The 6967-nt window shown below is 43.4% G+C and overlaps 1 pseudogene; it reads right to left on the bottom strand.

Annotated features, from left to right (window-relative positions):
- Positions 1-5604: 5604 nt before the first annotated feature.
- Positions 5605-5695, bottom strand: LOC130267832 (U2 spliceosomal RNA; annotated as a pseudogene).
- Between the last annotated feature and the right edge of the window lie 1272 nt (positions 5696-6967).

Here is a 6967-nt window from a genome sequence, read left to right on the forward strand (position 1 = left end):
GGACAGGTGTAATTTAGACACTAGTGGGCACCTAACCCCCCCCCCCCCCTCTATTTCCTACATATCCCTGCATACTAATTATTGTTAAGGATAGTCATCTACATATCTATCCTCCTTTCACTACATCAAGGAATAAAATTCATCTGTGCTATATTACATCTCCACGGAAACCCTCCAGAGTGCACATTTTTGAGTGTCACATTTTTGTACCATGGTTTTTGGGTGACACTTTTTATTTTGGGGCGTATTTTACCTTTGCTTTTTGATATTATATGATTGGTAATTTTCGCCTTATTCAGTAAAAGTTAAGTTCCAGGAAAATTTTTTTTTTATATATCAACTGACTCCAAAAATTTTTACAGATTTGTAAATTACTTCTATTAAAAAATCTTAATCCTTCTAATAATTATCAACTGCTGAAGTCGAGTTGTTCTTTTCTGTCTGACAACAGTGCTCTCTGCTGACATCAGAGTAGAAGAGGTTTTCTATGGGGATTTGCTTCTACCCTGGACTGTTCCCGAGACAGGTGTCATCAGAGAGCACTTAAACAGAAAAGAACAACTCAACTTCAGCAGTTCATAAGTACTGAAAGGATTAAGATTTTTTTTTATAAAAGTAATTTTCAAATCTGTTTAACTTTCTGGAGCCAGTTGATATATATAAAAAAAAGTTTTTTCCTGGATAACCCCTTTAAGTTTTATATTGCCCTTTTGATCAGAGGTATTTTTTCTTCAGTGATACCCTAAATAACTTTCCTCAAAAAGACTCTATCCAGAAAGTCAATGTCACCTTTCAAAAAGACTGTAGCCAGATGTTCCTAAATGACTACTTTAGGAAGACTGTTCTGAAGAGTGTAGAAACTCAAATGCTCATTAAAGAAGACTCTGTCTATAAGGGCCTAAAGGGCAATGACTCTTTAACCCCTTAAGGACTCAGCCCATTTTGGCCTTAAGGACTCAGACAATTTAATTTTTACGTTTTCATTTTTTCCTCCTCGCCTTCTAAAAATCATAACTCTTTTATATTTTCCTCCACAGACTAGTATGAGGGCTTGTTTTTTGTGCGACCAGTTGTCCTTTGTAATGACATCACTCATTATATCATAAAATGTATGGCGCAACCAAAAAACACTATTTTTGTGGGGAAATTAAAACGAAAAACGCAATTTTGCTAATTTTGGAAGGTTTTGTTTTCACGCCGTACAATTTCTGGTAAAAATGACATGTGTTCTTTATTCTGAGGGTCAATACGATTAAAATGATACCCATTATTATATACTTTTATATTATTGTTGCGCTTAAAAAAAATCACAAACTTTTTAACCAAATTAGTACGTTTATAATCCCTTTATTTTGATGACCTATAACTTTTTTATTTTTCCATATAAGCGGCGGTATGAGGGCTCATTTTTTGCGCCATGATCTGTACTTTTTTTTGATACCACATTTGCTATAAAAAACTTTTAATACATTTTTTATAATTTTTTTTTTAATAAAATGTATTAAAAAAGTAGGAATTTTGGACTTTTTAAATTTTTTTTCGTTCACGCCGTTCACCGTACGGGATCATTAACATTTTATTTTAATAGTTCGGACATTTACGCACGCGGCGATACCAAATATGTCTATAAAAAATGTTTTTTACGCTTTTTGGGGGTAAAATAGGAAAAAACGGACGTTTTACTTTTTTATTGGGGGAGGGGATTTTTCACTTTTTTTTTACTTTTACATTGACATTTTTTTACATTTTTTTTTACACTTGAATAGTCCCCATAGGGGACTATTCATAGCAATACCATGATTGCTAATACTGATCTGTTCTATGTATAGGACATAGAACAGATCAGTATTATCGGTCATCTCCTGCTCTGGTCTGCTCGATCACAGACCAGAGCAGGAGACGCCGGGAGCCGCACGGAGGAAGGTGAGGGGACCTCCGTGCGGCGTTATGAATGATCGGATCCCCGCAGCAGCGCTGCGGGCGATCCGATCGTTCATTTTAATCGCGAACTGCCGCAGATGCCGGGATCTGTATTGATCCCGGCACCTGAGGGGTTAATGGCGGACGCCCGCGAGATCGCGGGCGTCGGCCATTGCCGGCGGGTCCCTGGCTGCGATCAGCAGCCGGGATCAGCCGCGCATGACACGGGCATCGCTCCGATGCCCGCGGTTATGCTCAGGACGTAAATGTACGTCCTGGTGCGTTAAGTACCACCTCACCAGGACGTACATTTACGTCCTGCGTCCTTAAGGGGTTAAAGGGGTACTACTGTGGAAAACTTTTTTTTTTTTTTTTTCTAAATCAACTGCTGCCAGAAAGTTAAACAGATTTGTAAATGACTTCTATTAAAAAATCTTAATCCTTCCAGTACTTTTTAGGGGCTGTATACTACAGAGGAAATGCTTATCTTTTTTTTAGATTTCACTGATGTCATGACCACAGTGCTCTCTGCTGACCTCTCTGTCCATTTTAGGAAATGTCCAGAGCAGCATATGTTTGCTATGGGGATTTTCTCCTACTCTGGACAGTTCTTAAAATGGACAGCAGAGAGCACTGTGGTCCTGACATCAGAGAAATCCAAAAAGAAAAGCATTTCTTCTGTAGTATACAGCCCCTAAAAAGTACTGGAAGGATTAAGATGTTTTAATAGAAGTCATTTACAAATCTGTTTAACTTTCTGGCACCAGTTGATATAAAAAATAAAAAAAAAGTTTTCCATGGGAGTACCCCTTCAAGTACCAAAATAGCTTTTTTCCCCCCAGAAGACTCTATTTAGAAAGTCGATGTCACCTTTCAAAAAAATAAAATAAAAAGAAGAAGGCTAAATGACTGCACTGTCCAGAAGTGGCAGTAAAGAACACTATGGGGGCCTAAAGGTCAATGTCGCTTTAAAGAAGATTGTCCTGAAGTATCCAAATAACTCTATTTAGAAAGTCAATGTCACCTTTCAAAAATACTGCAACCAGACGTTTCTGATGGCTAATGACCGCTTTAAGAAGACTGTTCTGAAAGGCCCATTGAAGTATATTACATTTGCCTGCTGTCCTGAAGTGCCTAAAGGTCAATAAGTCTTTTTAAGAAGACTGTCCGGAAATTCTTCATTGCCAGTGTCACCTTTCAAAAACACTTAGGCCACAAGTTCCTGCTGCTCTGTCCAGAAGTGTCTAAAGAACAATACCCCAGTGAAGAACACTATGGGGGCCTAAAGGTCAATGTTGCTTTAAAGAAGATTGTCCTGATGTATCCGAATAACTTTTTTTTTTTTTTTTTTTTTTTAAAGAAGACTCTATTTAGAAAGTCAATGTCACCTTTCAAAGAGACTGCAAACAGAAGTTTTTGAAGGCTAATGACCACTTTATGAGGACATTGTTTTAAAATATCTAAATATCAAAGGCGCGTTATGAAGAGTCGGCCTAGAAGTGCATAAAGATCAATGTCCCTTTACAGAAAAGATCAATGTCCCTTTAAAGAAGACTATCCTGGAGTGCCATAGAAGTCAATACATTTCGGAAAGATGACTAAGTCCAGACTTTTTTAAAAGTCAGTCTCCTCTTTCACAATCTGCAGCCAGAAGTTTCTAAAGGCTAAGTTTTGGAAAACTTTGCCCAAAAGTGCCTTAAAGGGGTACTCTGCTGGAATATTATTATTATTTTTAAATTAACTGGTGCCAGAAAGTTATATGTGGTGGCCCAGTATGGGAGATGTTACCCCGTACCCTTGCTGTCCTGTCAGGCAGCCTCCTTCAGTCTCCCCGGGGCCCCTTGCACCTGTTTCCCCCCCCCCCCCCCCAGTACATATGTTCTGCAGTGTATTGTATTATAAAATGTGTTGTATCTTTAAGAGTTATGTCATGTGATTGTTACCCAGGAGGTACCATTGACCAGGTGACCCCCAGAGTGACCTATGGGCTCCCTGCTAGTCTCCCCATATAAGCCCTGGGTGGAGCTTCTCTCTCTTCGGCTGAGGTCCAGTGCAGTCTTGTCTAGTGTGTGTGTCCAGAGTGTTGGAGACCTCAGAGTCCAGTCCTGCAGCCGCCATCAAGTCAAGTAAGATAAAGTCACAGCTTTATGAGTCAAGTCAGTCCCTGTCATCTGTCAAGTCAGCGTGGTCTGCATTCAATTGTCCAGTCCTACTACAAGTCCCAGCAAGCCCTTAAGGTCTCTGAGTCACTGGTCACCTCCGTGGGCCCTGGCTGAACTGTATAGACTTTACCATCTGTCTACCCTCAGTAAAGCTACCGTTGTCCGTAACTTGGGGTCGGAGTCTTTAATGCCCCCGTGCCTAGCCCAGGATCCAGCGGTATACCTTCGGGTGGTTTTAGGCTAAACCACGCCCTGGCGTCACGAATACAAGGAGTTAATGCCATCTGCCCCTAGGGTAACAACATCTGCCCTCATCACACCCCGCTACCACATATACGGATTTGTAAATTACTTCTGTTTAAAAAATCCCTGAAGTACTTATCAGCTGCTGTATGCTCCAGAGGAAGTTGTTATGTTCTTTTCAGTCTGACCACAGTGCTCTCTGCTGACACCTCTGTCCATGTCAGGAAAAGTTCCCAAAATGGACAGAGGTGTCAGCAGAGAGCACGGTGGTCAGACTGAAAAGAACAACACAACTTCCTTTGGAGCATACAGCAGCTGATAAGTACTGGAAGAATTGCGATTTTTAAAAAGAAGTTCTTTTATCTAAGTGCCGAGGAACGGGTTCTCGAATCACCCAAAGTGCAAGAAAAATTGCAAACGTGTTACACTAAAAAAACATGCACATGCGGTCTATCGCAAGCCCTTCTTCGATAGGAGAGAGGCCCCCCAACAAACCTTACCCTTCGCCCCCGGACCAAAAGGTACCTGTGAGGTTCCAGGTTCAATGTCCCTTTTCCCCAAAGCTACTAAGGGACCACAAATGCTCCCGGCATCCCCCTTGGCGTTAGCAAAGGTATCTGCCCGCAGAGCCGATAACGGTTGGTACCCTGCCCATGCAGGAGTACCCAGGGTGTTTGTAGGGAGGTGCGGAACCAAATGGCCACACGCACCTCCCCTAGACCACTAGGAGGGACACCCAAAAGGGCTACCGCATCCTGACAAATCCTCTGGACACACAACACGCAAAAAGTGACACAGTGACAAAAAAGAAAGAAATAAGTGAATGTGTGCAGATATACTGCCCGGACATCCAGCCGGATCTATAAATATTTCTCCGATCAAGAGGTGAGTACCACAAGGCCAGGAATCAAGAGGTGAGTACTACAAGGCCGGGAATCAAGAGGTGAGTACCACAAGGCCGGGAATCAAGAGGTGAGTACCACAAGGCCGGGAATCAAGAGGTGAGTACTACAAGGCCGGGAATCAAGGGATGAGCCACAAGGTGAAGAGTTCATGGTGCCTGTGCTTCCACTCAGTGAGCCTATACTCCCGGTGAGTTTCAGAACCTTGGGGTGACCACTCCCTGAGACACTAAAGTACCTCGGCTCTAGACCCTCTCAGCCTCATGGCGAGACCCGGAGGAAACAGGTCACATCGGGGCAGCCATCGAGCTGATTCCTCAAAACCAGCCCCGAAACGCCCTGGTACACCTGCCCCCTACCATGCAGCACCGATCCCCACCAGCTCCACACTGGCGTCGCCTGCCACCAGCATGAAACTGATAAGAACAGATACTAAACTAGATCTTAGCCAAAAGGCCGAGAAGCGATTTTTAAATAGAAGTGATTTACAAATCTGTTTAACTTTGTGGCACCAGTTGATTTAAAAAAAAATGTTTTCCACCGGAGTACCCTTCCAACCCATAGATTTGCTTTGAGGGGACGTGGCCGTGATGTCACGAGCCTCCGCACCGCATCGCCAGTAATCCGGTACGGCTTCGTGCATCGGATGTCTGGGGTGCCGCAGCCGAGATAGCGGGGTCCCCAGCGGCGGGACCCCCGAGACCAGACACCTTATCCCCTATCCTTTGGATAGAGGATAAGATGTCTAGGGGCGGAGTACCCCTTTAAGGTCTCCATGGCCTCCTGAAATGCGGACTACCCCTTTAAGGTCTCCATGGCCTCCTGAGTTTAATTTTGAAAATTTTATGGACGCTCTTCGCCACCTGTAGTAGAACTTCTGATCGTTCTTTGACTTCACCTCGATCTTCCTTCTTGGCTTCTGTCTTTTCGTTTAAAGGGGTACTCCGCTGCTCAGCGTTTGGAACAAAATGTTCCGAACTCTGGAGCCGACGTCGGGTGCTCGTGATGTCATAGCCCCGCCTCCTAATGCCTTCACGTCACGCCCCCTCAATGCAAGTCTATGGGAGGGGGCGTGACATCCGTCACGCCCCCTCCCATAGACTTGCATTGAGGGGGCGGGCGTGACATCATGAGGGGGCGGGGCTATGACATCACGGGCTCCCGGGGCCGGCTTCAGAGTTCAAAACAGTTTGTTCCAAACGCTGAGCAGTGGAGTACCCCTTTAAAAAAGAATGACAGCACAAACTATGGCGTAGCGGAAAGTAATAGGGGAAATATGGCTCCCCGATGGCCCCGCACAATATGCACTCTCTTGTACACTTGAGATAGAGCGCCATTTATCTGGAATAGCCAATACACTCCTACATATTGAAGAAGCACTTCTGGAGTTATTTTAGAGGCTGTTCGGGGACTCAGGTGCATCAATTGAGACCTGTCTTAAGAGATGGTACAAGAGACAGCATGGCATTGATTGTATCCGAAATAATGCAGCGTTTATGCACTTAGCAGGCATAATGCCTTACCTCACCGCTCGCCGTCTATTGTACCCTTGTCAGCACTTTATACAAAATAAGTAATTATTAGGAAGAGGCGGAAAGCCAGGAAGGGGAAAAAAAATAATAATAATACGGCGCGTGGAAAAAGCGATTTTTATCTCTGCCGTCTCTAAACTAATGCAGCAGAAAAAAATAAATTACTAGAGGTAAAAAAAAAAAAAAACGTCTTAGCCCTTAATGGAAA

This window comes from Hyla sarda, chromosome 4 (genome assembly GCF_029499605.1).
Source record: "Hyla sarda isolate aHylSar1 chromosome 4, aHylSar1.hap1, whole genome shotgun sequence".
NCBI classification, from domain to species: Eukaryota; Metazoa; Chordata; class Amphibia; order Anura; family Hylidae; genus Hyla; species Hyla sarda.